We start from the raw sequence: 19,458 nt of genomic DNA, 5'->3' as shown, positions 1-19,458 counted from the left end.
TGCAGTTGCTTTCCACCCCAGCTGACCTTCTAGCATGAAAAAATAGCTCTATCCCACTCAGGGACTCTGTCTTCTCACTTGCTTGCACAGCAGGTATGTCATCAAGCTTCTCTCATGTGCTCCCTCAGTAGTTTCTCCCAGCTCATGCAAAATCCCGTCCTCTTTTCAGCATTTATAATTTTAATTCTTCTTTGAACCCAGGTCTAGTTCACAGAGACTAACCAATTTGCAGTTTAAGGGAAACTTGTTACTCTCCATTTCAGAAATCCCTCAGGTAACAAAGCTCCAAAGGAGATCTGTATCGCTGTTTTATATTCCCACTTCTTTACACTCTAATAGGCTTTTTATAGCCTCCATCACCTTTGCACATTCAGGAAGGAAACAGTACAGAACTGATTGGAGAAACAAAATTATTAAAGAAAAAAGCAGATGCTATCCCAGCTTATGCAGTGAACATGTCAACAGCTCTAAAAACCCTGGAACAGGTTGAGTCAAATTATGAAACAGTTTTAAAAGAAAAAAAAAAAAAAGAAAGAAAAAAAAAGGGCAAAAAAAGCCCCTCTAAAACATCCTCAGCCTGGAAAACCTTTTCCTTGTCAGAAACAAAGAGAAGGAAAACAAAGCCAAAAGGTGTGTGGTCTAAAGCGCTGGATTCAAAGTCCAATAGCTGTATCTAACCGAAACACTCCACCCAATGCCATGCAAGCTCTTAGAGTTTGACTCTCCCATGTGCCTCTTAGCAGGAAGAGATGGTGTTGTACAGCAGTTTTAGTCAGCACACTTTTTATTAAAATACGTCTTTAAAGCGACATGCTTGGAGTCTTAGTTTTCAGCATCAAAAGTTTTGCTTTGCCTACCGAAGTTAAGCATTCGTTGCATGCAAGCCTCTTCTGTGTAGCTGGAGGGAAAGTGCAATACAATGTCAAACAAAGCGCATTTGATCCTGTCTACAGGAAAAGAAAAAAAAAAGCTGTTTTAACAAGTCATATTATCTTAAAAACTGCACATGTAGAAGAATCAAGAGTTTAAGGCTGAGGAGAGCAAGGAATTTAAAACTGAATTTGTTCCCTTTTTTAAGTACAAAAATCAGGGACTTAGAAGAAGAAATTCACAAACTTACCAACAGCTCGAAATTTAGACATTATTGTGTTGGTTTATGTGATTTATTTTCAAAGAATTCAGACTTAATCTTTATGTGATAGTCTAGAATTACTTTGAAATATTTAATAAGTGGGGGTTTTATTTTATATATTTGCACAAGACACACTCAATGCCAATGTAAAATGTGTTTTAATCTGGATTTCAATATTTATACTTGCAACTTCTTCCAAATTTCTGAAGTTTACATTCATACTGCAGAGCGTTCTGAAAGCATTGCTTGTATTGAAGAGTGGCAAAACTATTCCATTTTCACTCTGATTTGATGCAACTACAAAGTTTTCCTGAACGTAGGCCTTCGCTCCAATGCAGAAACTTTTGATGTTCATAAAAATGTAATGAGGAAAGGAAAGGACCCTAACATATAACCGCTTTAACCCAGCCAGACCAGTATTTAACTTTTTATGTATTTTACTTAAACAAAATGTAAGTGACTCTAGGGAAAGCAACGTTAATAAACATGATCATATAAACTTTATGGTGAAAATTCAATTTTACCTTTAATAGCGTCTCTCAAACAGTAAACTTTATTATAAGACCAATAACTCTTAATCAGATCCTAGCACCAAAATCAGGTGTTTCATTTTCAATTTTTAATCAGTTTGTCCAATTGCTTCTTGGAATATTTCATGCCCTAAATAAGATAAAAAATGCCAATGAAAGTGTCAGATTCTGCTGGAAACTGGACTGATGCCTCCACTCTCCTCGGTTCCAGGAAAATTTTTCCTGACCAAGGAAAGCATTCCTCTTTGGTTACTGCAAGATTCCATATCTGAGAAGCAGAGATACTAACGTAAGAGGTGAAAGACTAGAATTTGTCCAGAAAGCCACTCTGAAACTTAGGTTAGTAGAAATTTCAGAGTCACACTACTCCAAGATGATAATTTGGCCCAAATTCTGTCCAACGACAACAAGAAAATAATTGTGATACAAGCTGATCATAGGTCTCTATATTTGTTTGTTCAGTTTAAGTCTCCATAATGCTCTACACTGTACTCCTACGCACTATCATCCTCGGCACTTATTCCTAATCTTTCCATTTGAAGTTTCCAGAAATGCTCTAGGGCATTTTCACTCTGCCCGCATCACAGCATTTGCAGCACACAAATGTGCACAGCCTGGATTTTCCCATAAGTCTACTTTCTGTTTTAAGACACTATTGTTCTTTACAAGCAAACATATAATTTGCCAGACACTAATTTCTTTCTCAAACCATAATGTCTTTAGCATATTTAAAGGCAACTCCACAAACTTTATATGCTAGGTTAGCGCATCATTAACTTTTTCAGGGATGCTATTTACATCTCTTTCCCAAGAACACATGGAAGAGCTCTTGCCCATTTGGAAATTCTGCATGGAGCCAAGCTTTCCATATTTAGTGCAAGCACTCAGGTTTTTGAGAGCCGCTAGTTCTGAATGCTCAGTTTGAGTGACTACACCCAGACTTGCCATAAAGTTGCTTGATCTTCTGCAATGGGGCATAGGAAAGAGAATGAAGATGCAAGATGCAAGCACGATCTGCTTTACTGTTGTAACATTTCCACCAGACCACGGAAAAAAAATAATCTCGACTTCCAACTGCAACTTTGTGTGGCTGAAGAGTGTCAAAAACCCCAGCAACTTGTGGTCCACAAGTGCAGTTTGAAGTCAACTTTGCTGTACAAGAAAAAAAGAACACCCCTGCCCCTGCAGAATCCAGGCTGAACAGAAGCACTGCATATACAGCACAAGAAAAGAGATGCTTGGGTTCTGCATGGTTAAGATTTTGCCAAAATACAGAAAGATTTGAAGGGAAATAAAAGCTGTCATATGCAAGGTTAATCTTTGCCGTCCTATGGATTGTCATGAAATAATGAAGGACAAGAAACTTCCTGGGAACATAACTTTGTTATTACTGAATCTTCTGCACTTTTTTCTCACCGCCCGTTCTGATAGTGTTGTAAGAGTCCTACATACTGACATTGGTGTAGCTGCACCCAAGAGCCTGCCCTAAATTCAGTACCTATCCTATGGAAATCCTCATTTAATTTATTTGCAAAGATGTATGGTGACTATAAAATATGTACATTTTTGTAATGTCATAAAATTATCCTTTCATGTACATTTCAGCCAGCTATAGCAGCTATAGAAAGATTTTTAATTACTCATAATGAATATTGTACCTCAATAGGGGAAAAAATGCCAAACAACTGCATCCTCCTTCTCTAAAAGCTACTGTAGTTCTAAGAGCAGACAAAACTTGCGCACAAACTAATGTATTGATGGGCTTATCTCTGAAGTATACTACATCATCCGTGGGCACAAACCAACCCTTTCATGCTCTCTGGAAAGAAAAACATGACCAGTTCTTCAGAAATTCCTCCACTCCATTACCTGAGATTCTGGATGGCTCAGACATACGTTTCCAGTGCTTCCAATAATTTAACAGGCTCACAGGTTTCCGCATTCTCTTAAGATTACTCAGAGTAGAAAAACTACATGCCAAGCTGAAGGAGCTACAACGGCATTGCTTTGGCACACATGGGGACAGAAAGGCTCTCCAAAAGCAGGAGCATTAAGGAACAGAAAGCAATTATTCTTACAGAACGCAACTCTGCAGAATTTAACGCAAGCTCTGAGGGACAGACAAGGTGAAACGTTCCAGGGGATTTCTCACTATTCGCAGAACACTTTCTTAGTTCAAGGACCAAAATAGCAGCTGCCCTTGATTAACGGCTTGTTTCTGCTCTTCTGGATACTGCAAACCTGTCACGCCCCAGGACGGAGTTACAAGATATATTTTCTTCAGTGCCAAGCCAGACGCAGGAGGTTCCACCCTGTCAACTGGGTTGATGCGACTCCACATGGAGCCGCATCATTCACTGGATTGCCGAAATGCTCCAGTTGTAAGAGCATCCTATTGTGTCACAGCACTGCATGACTCGCACAGCTGAGTCCCGCTGCTCAGAAGTTTGGCTCTAGCTCACGTTTTGGGAAGGCAGCACCACAGTCTCTTCTCTCGCATGCCAGAAGAAATGGATCAGTGAACCCCAGGTGGGATGTGCTGTGCCGCAGCCAAAATGAGGCCAGTTTTAAGAGGCCAAAAGCAGCCCTTTGAAGTGTCAATAGATGTAATGCTCCACATCATCTCACATACTGGGGAGTTTTCTGCCAGGGGTCACAATGAAACCCAAGGTTTGCTGCACAGAGACATGATCTGCAACTTTGCTGTCACGAGCTCAAGCAAGGTATGACAGCCGCTGTGCCTTCATCCCTAGTGAGGCATGTTGCAGTTGGGATATATGCAGCAAGAATGAAAAAGGATACCAGACCAGACCCACAAATCAACCAATTGAAGAGACCTATGGAAAGCTAACTTCATGACAATGAAACTGTAACATGAAGGTACTTATAGACATCTGGCAAAGGATTTCCAGTGCTTAACCTTTGCTTTCAAAATCAGAATATCCAGACATTGGGAAAGAGATGAAGGTATAGGTTCTGAACCACTCTCAGCCTCTGCAGGCTTGTAAGATATATGAAATAATATACTTTTGTTCCCAAGCAAATGTCTTTTATATGAATAGTATAGAACCATTGCAAACTATCCACAGGGAGAAATGCCTAAGTACTCATGCTGTTGCCATATAACTACTCCAGACACTATCCTTGCTACTCACAGATGAATTCAATTGTTTAGTGAGTTTAGAAGACTGTTAGAAGCAACCATTTCTGCTGCCTTTTTTTTAATCTTTATAAAGTCGTCTTCTCCCCTCATGCCTCCTTCTCATTTTAGTACAAAATACGCTCCCATGTTGAATGTGACTGCAAAGAAAATGACATGGTTTACAACAGAATTTAAATTATATTCATAATTCTTTAATTCTGTTTCTTGAAACATGGTATACAAAATCCCAATTGCTTCAGTAGAATTAAGAGAGAAAACATGCATAAAAAGCTAAGCACAAAATGCTTAAATCCAGTCTTATTTAGCAAGCACATGTTCTACACTGCTGGACGGGTTCCAGAATGAAGCTTCACATTATTTCTAAATAACCTTTACTGCCCTATAAATGGGTCCACTGTATGAACTTTATGGATTGGACAGATAAGCAGATAACACAGACACTTTTATTTAATGCTGTAACTGAAACCAGGCATAGATTCAGTGCAAAACTTACCCCAAGATCAAGGATTACCAAACGCCTTGGTCAACGTAATGTGAGAATGGGGCAAAATGTTGTGAGACCCAGAAAACTAGACCTGAAGGCTCGCACCCCTCAATGCACAAGATGTATCAAACTACATCTTATTGCAAACTCTTCCAACTCTGAGGGGGGCTTTAAGACAACAAATCACATTTTATCCTGCTACTGACTGGGCATCTCACCAGCCTTTCTTAAAGATGCTCTAGAATAAAGCAGCACCTGTTGTAAGCAGTTACGATTTCTTGTTTGCTGTGAGGAAGGCTCTGCGGCATCCGTTCTGCAAAATTTCTCTCGGTCAATACAACCAACTGACTCGATGTACAGCATGACTAGGTCAAAAAGGAGGAGGCAAAAAGTGGATGTGCCACCCTCAACTCCGTCAAACAAGTGAACTAATCCTGTGCAAATCTGGGGGCTACAACCCTGTCATCCAAGCGCTCCGTTACTCTTCTGGCTAGAGTACAGTGCAAGGCACAACCCACCTGGGCCATATGAGCTCCTACTGTTTATAAGAGGTAAGTCGCATGCTTGGTCACCTTCAGGGGATATCTGAAATGGTACTTCATAAAACAAAGGTCCTAGCTTGCCTATTTATCACAAATAGTGATAATTTACCTTTCCGTTTCCCAGAAGAAGGAATAAAAGGGACAATGTAGCACTTGCTATTTTTTTCGTGGCCTGCTTGGCCTAGTTTGGGGGCTTTGGTCTGTGCCTCAGTCACACTTGTACTAGTTCAAGGATGGCTGAAAGTACCTGATTCAGCAACATTCATTTTGTGTGTCACCTTCCCAAACACTTAAAAACAAAAGCCTTTTAATAAGCTGATGCATATTTATTTCCTCCTGACAAATACCTTAAGTGCAACCTCTAGTTCTGTGGCAATAGGAAATGCTCGAGTAATCGTTACTGGTTTTCCCACAGGATGTCAGGGTGCAGCCATTTGCGTATATCCTGGTTTCAGCTTGGATAGAGTTAATTTTCTTTCTAGTAGCTGGTATAGTGTTATGTTTTGGGTTCAGTGTGAGAAGATCTTGCTAACACACTGATGTTTTCAGTTATTGCTAAGTAGCATTTAGACTGAGTCAAGGGTTTTTCAGCTTCTCCTGCCCAGCCAGCAAGAAGGCTGGAGGGGCACAAGGAGTTGGGAGGGGACACAGCCAGGGCAGCTGACCCAAACTGGCCAAAGGGGTATTCCATACCATGGGACGTCATGCCCAGTATATAAACTGGGGGATTTGGCTGGGGTGGGGATTGCTGCTCAGGAAGTAACTGGGCATCGGTCAGTGAGCAATTGCATTTTGCATCACTTGGTTTGTATATTGCAATCCTTTTATTATTATGGTTGTCATGTTATTACTGTTATTATTACCATTACTAGTTTCTTCCTTTCTGTCCTATTAAACTGTTCTTATCTCAACCCATGAGTTTTACCTTTTTTTTTTTTTCCCGCTGATTCTGCCACTGGGTGGGGGGGAGCGAGTGAGTGGCTGTGTAGTGCTTAGTTGCTGGCTGGGGTTAAACCACGACAGCGTAGCATTACACAGAAGTACCACATGACTCTCACACCACTAACTTCTGCTCCTTGCGCATTTTACATTCACACTCCTGTAGCCACTGGCTGAAATGGCACTCAACTGCTAGATGACTAAAACCTATCATAGCAGGGAGGTCCTCAGCTGGCAGTGGCTAGATGAAGCCCCTCCATAACTTTATACGTATAGAGAACTGAATAAAGTACAGGAGAAAACATAATTTGCTAAATAATGTAATTTAATAATACAATTTATAATATAATCATACTATTCTGTCTATAGCACAGAAGTGGGATTGCTGGTTTTGTTTTTCAACTCCATAGTGTGACAACATTGTATCGGTCAAGTTAGTCCAGAAGACATCCATTTACATCTTAAGAAAATGAAGACTTAACAAACAAGGAGAGCTGGAAGACTTTGTTAGTAAGACAAATGTTTGGAGCTCACCTTATTAAAAAAAATAATATAACACAGGGACACGTTTCTGGTCATATTCACATGAATGTCACATGAGAGAACAAGGATAGAGTTTAAACGCTTTGCTCACCAAAGTACAGGTACAGTCCCTGCACAGTCTGCTGGATAACTCAAAGGAGGTGATGGCCGAGAAGAAGCAGATTGAACATTTCACCCCCGACTGGCAAAGTGGTGATGTACCGCCAGTTCGCTTCAGCTAAGTTGAACTGCAACCACAACCCATACTGGCCTCAAAGAAAGGTTTCCCTAGAAACCTTCCCCCATCTCCAATTACACTTTTAAACGACCTTCAATTTGCTAAATTCATACAATATCAGAAATGCTTGGAAATTATATGTGCCAAAAGGAACTAAACCGTGCTTGGGCTAACATGTTTTTCCAACACATTTCCACAACCATGGCGGTAAATCCCCCTCGCAACACAATCAGCAACATGACGGGAGCAGAGCCTTGTGCCTCCCCAATAAGCAATACATGTCATCTGGTGGACAAAACGCCCTCAGGGAAACCGTGTGGGTAAGAAACTGCAGCCAGTAGATGCCTGAATGAACTCATAGTTGATAAAGGCCAGAAATATCCAGTTACCAGAGGGAAAAGAAAAACCCAACCCTGTGTTTGCTCAGTCTGGATCCTCTGAAGAAATGTATAAGATCCCTTCAGAAGAGAATCTGGAAACAAAAATTCATATAGGTTCTACTGGACACCAAAAAATAAAATAAACAAAATTACAGACTCAACAGGAATACTGGTCTTAAGGTATTTCCAACTCCCTTCCCAGACAGCCTCTCCACAATCCACAGGCAGTAAAAGTTTCAGCCATGCTGTTTTCCATAACAGCCCAGCATTTGTCCACCTTTCCTCCTGCTTTGTAGTCACCCATCACTTCTGCTGTCAGGTGGCTGGACCAATGCAGTCTATCTACACTCCAAACGGTTGTTAAACTGTTAACGAGCTGTGAAGACTGCTGCAGCTATTTTGGATCTACAGAACAGCTTGTGCGTCCAAAAACTTGTATTCCCCCCCACCCATTAATATGATATTATTTGGTCCAAAAAATAAATTACCTCTCCTCACAAATCTCGCCTGTGAAACTTGAAGCACACTGCCCACGGCAAAGTGGGGTGCTGCCAAAGCTGTATCAGGAAGATGCAGCTCAGTGTCGCCCTCCAAGCCAGCAGCATCCTTACCTTCATCTGCTAACAGTCATTTCTAATTGTTTTCCATCCCTAACTACTTGACGCTGCCAGCCAGGCCCTCCTCAATTCCACGTGATTTACTTAAGCAATGCTAATGATTCATCCTGCACAAGGTCTTTAAGGAATGTGGGTTATTTTCTGTGCTTGTATTTACACTAAAAACGTCTCTATTGTTTATATTTCCTTTCACAGCCCCCAGACTGTTTACTGAGGCATCAAATATCAACAATGTCCTCCAGGCTGGTGATGCTCTTGGCTAACCATACTGATCAGACCATGGCCAAACTGTGACTGAACTGTCAAATAAGTCTGTGGTAAGAAAGATTTTAAATCCCTTAAGGAGACACGGCTTATCCGAAAAATGCAATAAATATTTTTTTATTGTTATTTTTAAAAAATGTACTGGGTGGTTGCTTGGTTTCATTTAACCTTTTAAAAAAAACAATTTGGTGGTTTAAAGAAAGAAAAATTGACAGATTCTGCCAATTCTCTCTGCCTCATTCATCTATTTCCTTGCTCTATTGTGCTCCAAGTGTCTGTTTCACTTGTTAACAATTAAGCTCAGAATTTCTACATTTTTAGATGCCTGTGCACTGAGGTAGTATCCACATACCCCAGAAGAGACTGGATTGTCCCGTGACAGCAAGAGAGGCAGTTCCCACCTGGCAAAGCTAATATAACCCATTTCTCAGGTGCTGCAGGTCCTTCTGGGCCCAAGTGAGATATTGCCGAGGTGCTGCCGCTGATCCAGCTCAGGCACCTTTGCTCTGCTGTTAGGTTTACCTCCGTTCTGGAGTCCTTGCAGTACAGATACAAGTGAGTGCCAAGACACTGTCTGTTTCAGTCGATCAAAACCAACAACGTTTCTAAAAGGCATAAGGGAAATTAAGTGCTGCCTGCAGTTGCCTTCAGATGTTCAGATGGAAAATGGAAGCATCACACATACCAGCATACCCTCTGACATGCAAGACGGGATGCAATCAGTTTTCTTTTGTTGTTGTGGGATTTTTTTTGATTGTTTTGTTGCTGTTGGTTTTAGTTTCTTTTAAACCATCTGCATTTCCCCGCCCCCCATCTCCACAGAGAACCTCCACAGCTCATCTCAGAGCCCTTCTCTTCAGTGCAGGAAAAATACTGATTTTAATTCTGAAAGTTCCCAGTCTCTGTCATCAGACAATGTAGCAGCTGTTGCAAGTGGTCCTCATAAGGATTCAAGCTACAGTGCCTCTCATATATCCTAATACCCTTCTTGGGATGCCCATGGAATACAACCGGGTAAGGAACCCCTACAAATATCCTTATACGATACATTCAAGATAAGCATCTTTTACAGACTCCAATTCAGGGGATCTGCTGTTCAACCAGAAGGCAATTGCAAAGGTACTAGATTTTTATCCTCCTGTTCTGTGGAAAAAGTATATAATCCAATATTATCATCTTCCATGAGTAACCACACAGAGTTGTGGTTTGGTATGTGGATAAGGAAATACCAAGTGGGAAGATAACACTGTCTCTATTGGCACTAACGTAACCTCTGCTAGCATACCACACTGTTCTGCTGCCCACAACACAAGTAGTATGGAAAAATTGGAGAGAGATCAATAAGAGCCACAAGAATGACTAAAACATATTTCATCAGACTAGGAAATTCAAACAGCTCAAGATATCTCTCTTACAGAGAAGGTCCAGGATAACTGTCTGTAAGTGCCAGTAGGAAAAGGCAGATTTGATAGAGGACCACTCTATCAAAGGAGGACCACTCAACTTTGGATATAAAACATATGTATAACATTTGGAAATTGCAGTAGACATTCTTATTGGAAATAAGATTTGGTTTTATTTTTTTTTAAAACATCAAGTCCCATGAAGCTCTGGAACAACTTATGAAATGGATTCCCTCTACTCATTTTTTGAGAGTTCTAAAAAAAGACATGCTGTCATATAAGGAAGGAAAGGTCTGTGGCTCCTGTCCATGCAGGAGGTAAAATACACTCATGACAGTCCCTTTGGTGTGAGAAATGACTAAATTCATAGAAACTTGAAAGGTATTTTGCAACATCTTCAAAGAGATTATTCTTCTTTTAGAATCACCACCAGTTAAGTCTGGAAATCATTACCATTATGCTGGAATTTGGCTTCAACTTTTTAAGAAAAAATATTCTGCCACCATCTTTGCAACCACTTAAGCAATATCCCCGAGTAACTACAAAGAATGACAGAGGAATGATGGAGAGGGGAAAAAAAAAAGCAATATATCACCTTATTATTCAACTGCCTAATGCAAGAGCTAGTATACAAGGAGGGCATCTCCCGTATCATTAAATCATTTAATTTGCTAACTTCTCCAAAAAAGGAGTGAGTACCATTTAATTCATATTATAGTTCAGTAATATCTGGAGCCTTTGGTTCCAGGAACCAAAACATCCCCAACACAGATGCTCCACAGCTGGCGTGCATCCTCTCATCTGCTCTTGCAGAGCGCTGCCTTCCCTTCTGTGACTGCAGAGTTGCTGCTCTGGAGTATCTGAAGAGCTTTGGCTGCTCACGTACCCTGCACTTGCCCAGTGCCATGCAACATCACCATCTGGTGACTAACCCATAGAAAAGGGAGTCTGCTCTTCTGGTTTGATTTTCTCCTTTGACGACATCACAGCCCGCCAACGGGCCTCCCTCCTCCACAGCCTGAGATGTCATAACGTGTGTGCGGCACATGAGCCACCTTACCACGGCCTCCGTGGCCTCCCTTGGCACATCAAAAACGCTCCCCGTTTCAAATATGTCCTCACTGGAGGGGAAATTGCTGAGCACTATACTCACAGGTATGATAGATGGCTCAGAGGCACTATCAACAGCTGAAATCTGTTTCAAGATCAACGGGAAAATAAGTCTCAGAGCAAATGCAGAAACTCCCGCCCCTATGGCCCACAAGCCCTGAAATGAAGCTGTTGTCATCGGGTACCCCATCAGTCTCTTGTTAGATGTCAACAGATGTCAACAGAATATACCGGCAAAAATCTGAGAGGTCACCGACACACTGGAGAGCTGTCTGTGTTCACAGAGCGAAAGGAGGATGTTACCCCTGACCGAGCTCTGCAAAGGTCCACAACATCTAATCAGTGGACTTTATAGCAACAAATTTATTAATAACAGTTCCCAAGACATCAAGCTAATGCGATGAAAATTTTGAAATCTATTTATAAAGAAAGGAGCACTGGGAAGAAAAGTGAAGATGACAAAGGTTCTGCTTTGCCACATGCACATTCTCAGCCGGGCTGCAGGCTCCTGCCACCTTCCCCCAAGACTCGTCGTCCGCCCAGGGCAGGAACCGTACCAACGAGACTGCCCAGGTGTAGCTGCTATCTGCATTCTTCCCGACACCCGAGTAAAGTACCCAGCTTGGCACCCCTTTCCAATCTGGGGAGCTTCTTTGCTCAAGTACAAGAAAGGATAGCATCAGTCGGCGAGGCCTGGCTGTCTTTGAAGACATGTATAGTTATAAAAGCTAAAAGGAGCCTCCACCGGCATCGTGCAAAGCCAGAAGGAGCCCTGCGAAGCCAGCTCCCCACCAGCACAACGTGGAGCACAGCCTGACGCCACCGACAGAGCAAAGCAGGAGGAGTCTGGAAGAGACCGGGGAAGGCTGAGCATACTGCTGGCTAGTTACTGGTTTACAGCTTCATTTGTTAATTTACATGTAGGAATCCAGAAGGGAAAAGCAGGCCCATGTATGAAGGCATGAACCATCTGTATGTGGAAATTACTTCACCTATTCAGAATCCAATGGACAGTTTGAAGAATATAAACTAAAAAAAAAAAAAAAAAAAAAAAAAAAAAAAAAAAAAAAATAGAGACTATGAAATAATCTGGCAACTTTCTGCTCAGGAAAGAGCTGGGGGAAACATATCCCTGCTGATTATATGTCTAATAGCTCCAAAAGCTGTGTTCTGTATCAAACAAATCTGTACAGCACAAGCCTGTTTGCAAAAGGGAGAGCAGTTCTTCAACTGACCACTTTCAGAATGATGTAAGAGTTTTACAAAGGAGCAAGAAAAAAGAAAAAACAACACAGCCTGATTCGTGAAATTAAGACATATGCACTGCAGCTCATAATATAAAAATATACATGCCGTTAAAACCTAGACTGTTCCTTTACCACAGCACTTAACACATGCCAAAGTGTGAGACAGTATGTGATACTGTTGAGCCATGTGAGGAAAAACCCATTGTGCCATGAAAATAAAAAATATGGACAGCACAATAGATGTTTCCCTGTTATTGCCCAACAGACTGTTACATTAAGAACTTACTGACATAAGAAAATTATTAACCAAGGTCAAAAGCTTCAGAATTTACTTTGATAGTATAATCAGTAAAAAGCCAGAAACATTCATTCTAATCCCAGATCTGACAAAGCCCACTTTGTAACTTGGCTTGGCATTTAAATGGCTTGTCTAGCATTACACTATCAAAAGCCTGCGTGATGAGTCAGGATTTACTTCATATATATGTATATCTAGATTTTCCTTAGAAGCCAGGCATAAACACCTATTCTTTGAAGATATAATGGAGCTAATATTTTAATCCCAGTGACTTTTAAAATACTGTAAAATACAGAAACTCCATGTCTCTGAAAAATATGTGGTAAAACAAAGACAAGGTTTTAAGAGTTTAAACTTCAGCTTTGTTTCATGTTTTAACAAAATGTAAAAATATTCTTTGCAGAAAGGTGTCTGAAGAGGTTTTTTATAGGCTTAATTCTGATTTTGATAATGTATTAGAGCACAGAACAACAAAAGCCATAAAGATATTTCAAAACAAAAACTATTTTGTGGGTGGCAAATATGGTTAAAAGTACATTTTCCCGTAGTGTTAGAAACTTTTTTTCATTCTCTTCCCAAATCGAAGTGAGAGGTGGGGGAACGTCAGCACCTTGTGCTGCACCTTGATTTCAAAGGGAGCACCGTCCTCCAACAGAGAACGGGTCTATCAGTAGGAGCAGCACTTTGGAGGAACACGTGGTTTGCTCCCTGCCAAGATAAGGAGGCCTCACGGCTCATTAAGCAGCAGCAGTAAGTACTGCTACTCATCTCAGTGCATCTACTCACGCTTATACCGTACATCTGTGCGTTATCAGAAGCTGAAGTATGTCTGACTACGAGTTCTAGAGGTTAAACAACTGGGCCTTTTGCAAATAAATGCACATCCAAAATCCTTTAAAATCATTAAGCCGTTGTCTTCTACAGCCCCTGGAGAATCAGTAGTTTCTGAAATCAGTCAATCGACAGACCTGTGGTTCTGCTCCAGGTGAATGCTGGCCAGCTGGAATGAGATGGAAGATTTTCAGCTAGATCCCTAACTCGGCTGACAAGGAAGCAAAACCTGAAGTGTTAAAGCAACTAAGGTGATGTTCTTTTCCTTGGTGCTACTACTGAGTAGCAAAAAAAATCCAAGTAAAAGCTGATTAAAAGCTTTTACTGCATTTGGGTGCCCTGCTGCCTAAGCCATACAGTTTTTGATGTTGATTCCTACAGTCACATCCCAGGGGCTGTCCAAGCCATGTAGTGGTATGGTGCATTTGATACAGAACAGCGGAATACCTAAGTATGCAAGATGAGTAGATGTCTGCTCCTACCTTCCCTCTCCTCTGTAGCTCCCAGGAGCTTTGGTGTTTTAGGAGACCAGGCGTTGCAAACAAATTTCAGAACCAGCCAGATGAGTAGCAGTCATGGACTGGATCAAATGTAACCAGCAACCTGCACGCAGTGCTTAAGAGAACAGGCGCTCTGATGGAAGAAAACAAGGGAACTTCAGCAGACAGGCTCCAGACTAAAACCAAAATAATGGGTGGCCCTAAGAAAGATCTGTAAGTCTGTTGATCACCAGGTCTTAGATGAATGAGGACCAAGACCTCCATGTTTTCAATTCAATATTTCCATGATCAAGCCTGCAGTTAAATTATGCTAAATGCAGTGACTCCAGTTAAGAGTTCTACTAAATATTGTCTGTCTTCTGTGTTTTAAACAAGTCCCAAAGACAACAGGTGAAAAAAATGTTGTTGTCATACTTAACATTAAATACACCTTAACTGGCATACAGAAAAAAGTTAAAAGCCCAGTAACAACCAATGGAATTTTTCATTTAACAACTTTCTTTAAGCATACAAATTCTTTAGTCATGGGGACAACTGTTCCTAAAACCAGATGAACAAAGTGGTTTTAATCCTTCATTTTAAGAACAAAGGCAGTGTAATCTATTCATTAAATATCTGGTGATGTAGTTTAATGACATGTGAAAAAAGTGCCTTGGAACAGCCTGGGGAACATGTGCTAGCAAAGGCAAAGATTCCCATGTTGCTGCGATGGAATAAAAAACATACCAGGCCACTAAGAGGTACTTGCAATAATTAATCCTTTAACAACAGAGATCAGATGGCAGAATATCCTAAATTACAGAATCTACATTAGCAATAAAAATATTTGTGCTAAGTTGCTAGAGAGAAAAAAAAAAAGAAAAAATCAAACAAGTCAAAGAGACATCATAAATGCACAGTAATCTCTTTCCCTCCAGTTTAGTGCTAATTGAAGTGAATGAAAATGAGGGATATAGGAAAAAAATATTATTGCTAGCCTTATACACAGAGTGGTATCTACAGGCTCTATTCCGCAACTATGTAACACTTCAAATGCTAATATTTGTATAGTAAAAAAAGTGAGCAAGAAAACAAAGAAAGTAGATATTGGCCACTGAACCATAGGTGAAGGTGCTATTTCATTAGAAAAATCTGAAGGAAATCTTCTAACCGCTGACCACGCAACTATACTTTCTATTGCAGCTGCAGCTTCAACAGCTGAGTAGTTGTGGAAGTGAAAATTTTGGTGATGTACCAAAAACATGATCAGAAATGTATGCAGGAACCTCATGTAACTCTGTACGTGCGCGCGCACACACACACACATTTATATATGGTAAGTGTGAAAACACTGAAATGCAGAAATATTTAGATGATGGAGTAGGGGTAAGGATTATTTGCTTGCAAAGAACGAGCATTCCCCAGACTCGTTCCCTGTGTTGAAACCTGGCTAAACACAAATGACCACCCATACCCGAAATAAACTGTTACCACTTAATTGCAGCCTTTTATTATATTCTGCCTCCCCTCCCATGTTAAACATTTAAAGAACATCCAGGGGAAGCGTTTAGAAAGGTTTTAGATACAGAAAAAATCACTGTCTCTAATAGGCATTAAAACCTGCACAGTAAAATTACCTCAATACTAGAACTAGCACGGATGTATTTTAATATTTTTTTTAAGATAGCCGCAAGAGGGAGCCAACAGCACTTGAATGCCAACACCACCCCCTCCCCCCATCAAAAACAAGACGTGGAGTGAAAAACAGCAGTTTAAATAAAACACAATCTCAAGCTCCCAGTGAGATTTTTTTAACATGCATTTCAGGAACATTAGGATCACTAGCTAAAGTGTAAACGGAAAGCTTCAGTTTCTTCATATGTGAATTCATATTCACTTCATACGTGAGTTTGAAGGTGAAAAGCATGTTTATAATGCATAGCATAATGACCTAGACAGCACAGAAAAAAAACTGCAGCAAAGTTTCATTCACTTCAGGGCACCATCCCATGCTCACAGCCTTCAGCAGTGGCACTACCAGTTTGATGTTTAAGCTAAATTACCCAACTTTCAGCCCACACAGCCCCTCCCCGTGACTCTCAAGACTCCAGTCCCCTGTCCTGTGCAACCCTGTGTACCTGGCACAGAAGTAACGCACTTTGGCTCAGTCCCCAGAGATGTAAAAGCTGTCCGTGCTTGCCGGGGCATGACCAGGCAAGGAGGCAGGCCCAGACAGGGGATCAGCAGGCACACTTACCAGGCTCCTCTGGCACCAGAGGAAATTCTGCTTTTTGGGTTGTGTGGAGAGCGGGGGACCTCTGTGGGAGGCAGGCTGGGACATCACCGAAGACTTCACAGTCCACTCTCTGTCCACACCTTCACAGCCTAAGCAACCTGGAGGCTGACTGCAAGCTATAGATCGGGCATCCACCTCTATAAAATAGCAATCTCTTAGAAGAAATGAAACTAAAATGAATTGAAGGATCTGAATGAAAATCACTTCTGTTCCTTTTTCTGAAGGTAAGGGCAGGACAGGAGTGCTTGGCTATTTAGCCTCTTTACCACCTCTTTTCTTGTATTTTTGCCTTATACATCAATCCTAATCAGATGTAAATGGCCTTGTTAAAATAATTTTAATCTTCACTAAGCAGAATTGAATTCTGTGGATAGCTGCTTTAAGTTGGAAATAGTACTCAAGCAAAGCAGTTTTAGTATATTCTTCTCTTCATAATTTGCCTACAGAAATAAATTTTTGTTCTGTCCATTCCTACAGTTACACAGGAGCTCCTAAAATACTGAGAACCAGATCAGAAATACCAGCCTCTGTTTCAATGACTTTTCATTTCTTACACTTTGCTTTTCTAGTACTCTCTCTCCCCCACTATATTTGTGAGAAGGGTAAAACCACCATTCTCATTATGAAGAGTATTTATATTAATCTGATAAAACAAACCGCTTTCCCAGGATGTCTTGTAATCACACTTCATTTTCACATTCTACATTTCTAACCAGATGTTTATTTTGTCCTATGAGTCTGCAGGCAACTACTACTGACACAAGCACTGAAGATGAGTTTGCTTCAAATGTACCAAAAAACCCCAAAGAAACCAAACACCGCCTCACGCACACAAACCAAACAAAAAAACCTGTTGAGAGTTTCTGCTGGCTGAGGCAATAGAGCAAGTTTAGCACTAATAATGTCACAGCACCCAAAATAATTCTGGACATAATTTGTACTTGAATTGTCTGCTAGCCTGGTGATTTATGATATGGGATGGTTTTAAGTCCAGATCCCACTGAAAGACTGCTTTCATAATCATGATTTTTGTTGTTGTGAAACTTCCTAAGTTCTCCCAGCTACAGTGCAGCTACAATAGAAGCTATTAAAGAGTAAAGATTTATCAGTTGTTATTAAGAAGTTCCCACAAAAGATCTTTTCTCTGCACAGAAGGCCACACGACATAGCCCACAACACATCTAGGAGGCCAGTGAAGAGAACCATTGCGTACCCACACAGGAGCATCCATTGCATTTAGAAATTCTGTGACATCCTGTTCACGCAGGAGAGGACCAAACAGGTATGAAGCAAGATATGGGCAGCACCCTTTCTACCTATACCTGTATTTTCCACACTAGGCTTGCTTCAGCTTTGATTAGCCTTTGAACCAGCAACAGGCTGTCAGCACTAAAGGGGCCCTCTGTCACCGGAGTTTAGTCCTTCTGGGAATGAACCTACCTACCCATTAATGCATTCCTAACACTTGAAGATGAAGACTACAAGAAACACTACCAAATCTTACGTTTGATGACATCAAATGTTCCACTACCTCAGCTAGGAACAGCCTTTTCCCCAGATCGCAGCTAAGCGTGCATACTGGGCACATTCTTCCCCTCTTCCTCAGACCCACCAGAAACACGCCGAGGGTGGGGATAAACGAGCACTCTGTGCTGGAGACAGAAAATCCTTTTTCTCATGTGCCTGGCTAGTGCACTCGGCTTACATAGTAAGAGTTATGGCTCCAAGAAACGTTGCCCTCCCCCGTCCTGTGACGCTGGAGGACACACACTGCGACAGACAGCACTGCCAGGGAGGGTCAACCCATTGTCCTCTCCTGGAAAATCTGCCCTTAGTTCTCTCTCCCATTTGCCCTGTGCTCTGAAATAATACCCCAAAAGACCAAATAGAGACTACAATTACAGATGTCTTTTGTGCCACATAGAAGATTAGCCGCGAGCATCGTCCTCTTCTTCATGGACCCAATGCAAGGCACTAGAACCCGAATCGGCTCCGGCAAGGGGGGAGGACCGTGTAGGTATAATGTAGGAAGCGGTCCACTCATTTTAGCTATACTGCTCACTTGGAGCTGGATGCAACTTTGAATTTTTGCCTGGCTAAAAAGCTGAAACCATGTAAAACCATCGAGTTTTACATGTTTCCATCCACAAAGAATAAACTGACCTAGATTCTCTCATTCTTAGATTCCCTCACGGTTCTGGCCAGGTTTTCAGAGGGTTGCTAACCTTGGCTAAGTTAAGGGTTTATAATGAAACACTAAAAACCAAGTACGTTTGAGCTGGTTTGGATTTTATTATGAATGTTTTGGATGGCTGTAATGTTAGAGTCAATTCAGACATTCTGGGTACTTTTCATCCAAAAAAATTGCTGCTTGGAAAAAAAAATCCCATGTTTACAATAAATTAAAATCAATCATTATTTTGGGCCTGATTCTCCACTGTACCATTCCAGCACAGCATCTGGTTTAAGACTAGGCTCCTGCACTTGCAGTGAATGTACATTGTTTTTATATCCTCTTACTCACTACAATAATGAAAATAAAACATTTGTGGAAAAATTTACTTGCAACTTCAAAAGATTCAAATAAGGTGACAGACATGAAGGTGCTGAGTAAAGAAATAAAATACTAAGAGAAAAGTCAGACAAAAATAATGCTGGCAATTTAAAAGGTATCAGAAGTAGTGAAACAAGAGTCTACAGTTTAAAAGACAGCATCTTCAAGCTCGTGAGGTGACTCACCACCTTGAGACACATATGAAGATACCCCATTAAGGTAAGGCTCAAGGTAATGACTTCTCATTTAGCTGAAAGCTTCATCCTCAAAAAGTTTAAGCAATGACATACCTCCACTGCCAATCCACAGCTCTGGAAGAAGTCGAAAGAAACTTATCTGAGGTACTGGTAACGCAAAGCAGCACTTTTAACATGCTGTTAAAGCAGAAAGGGCCTGGTGCAGAGTAACTAGACATTGAGAGTATGAAGG

General features: G+C 41.1%; 1 protein-coding gene across 8 annotated transcripts in view; it reads right to left on the bottom strand.

Annotated features, from left to right (window-relative positions):
• Positions 1 to 19,458, bottom strand: part of FBXL7 (F-box and leucine rich repeat protein 7) — a 217,314-nt gene that overhangs the window by 37,510 nt on the left and 160,346 nt on the right. The window contains exon 1 of one of the 8 annotated variants that reach the window (XM_030042042.2): positions 16,437 to 16,525. The exons of 5 other annotated variants lie outside the window; for them this stretch is intronic. The gene's annotated coding sequence lies outside the window, so the exon portion shown is untranslated. Of the gene's footprint in view, positions 1 to 8,418; positions 8,457 to 12,214; positions 12,250 to 16,436; positions 16,526 to 19,458 lie in introns of those variants that run through there. 2 more of the 8 variants (XM_030042044.2, XM_030042045.2) reach the window with 2 other exon arrangements.

The sequence above is a fragment of the Aquila chrysaetos genome, chromosome 18 (assembly GCF_900496995.4).
Source record: "Aquila chrysaetos chrysaetos chromosome 18, bAquChr1.4, whole genome shotgun sequence".
In the NCBI taxonomy this organism is placed as follows: domain Eukaryota; kingdom Metazoa; phylum Chordata; class Aves; order Accipitriformes; family Accipitridae; genus Aquila; species Aquila chrysaetos.
This window is presented reverse-complemented; position numbering and strand designations above follow the sequence as displayed.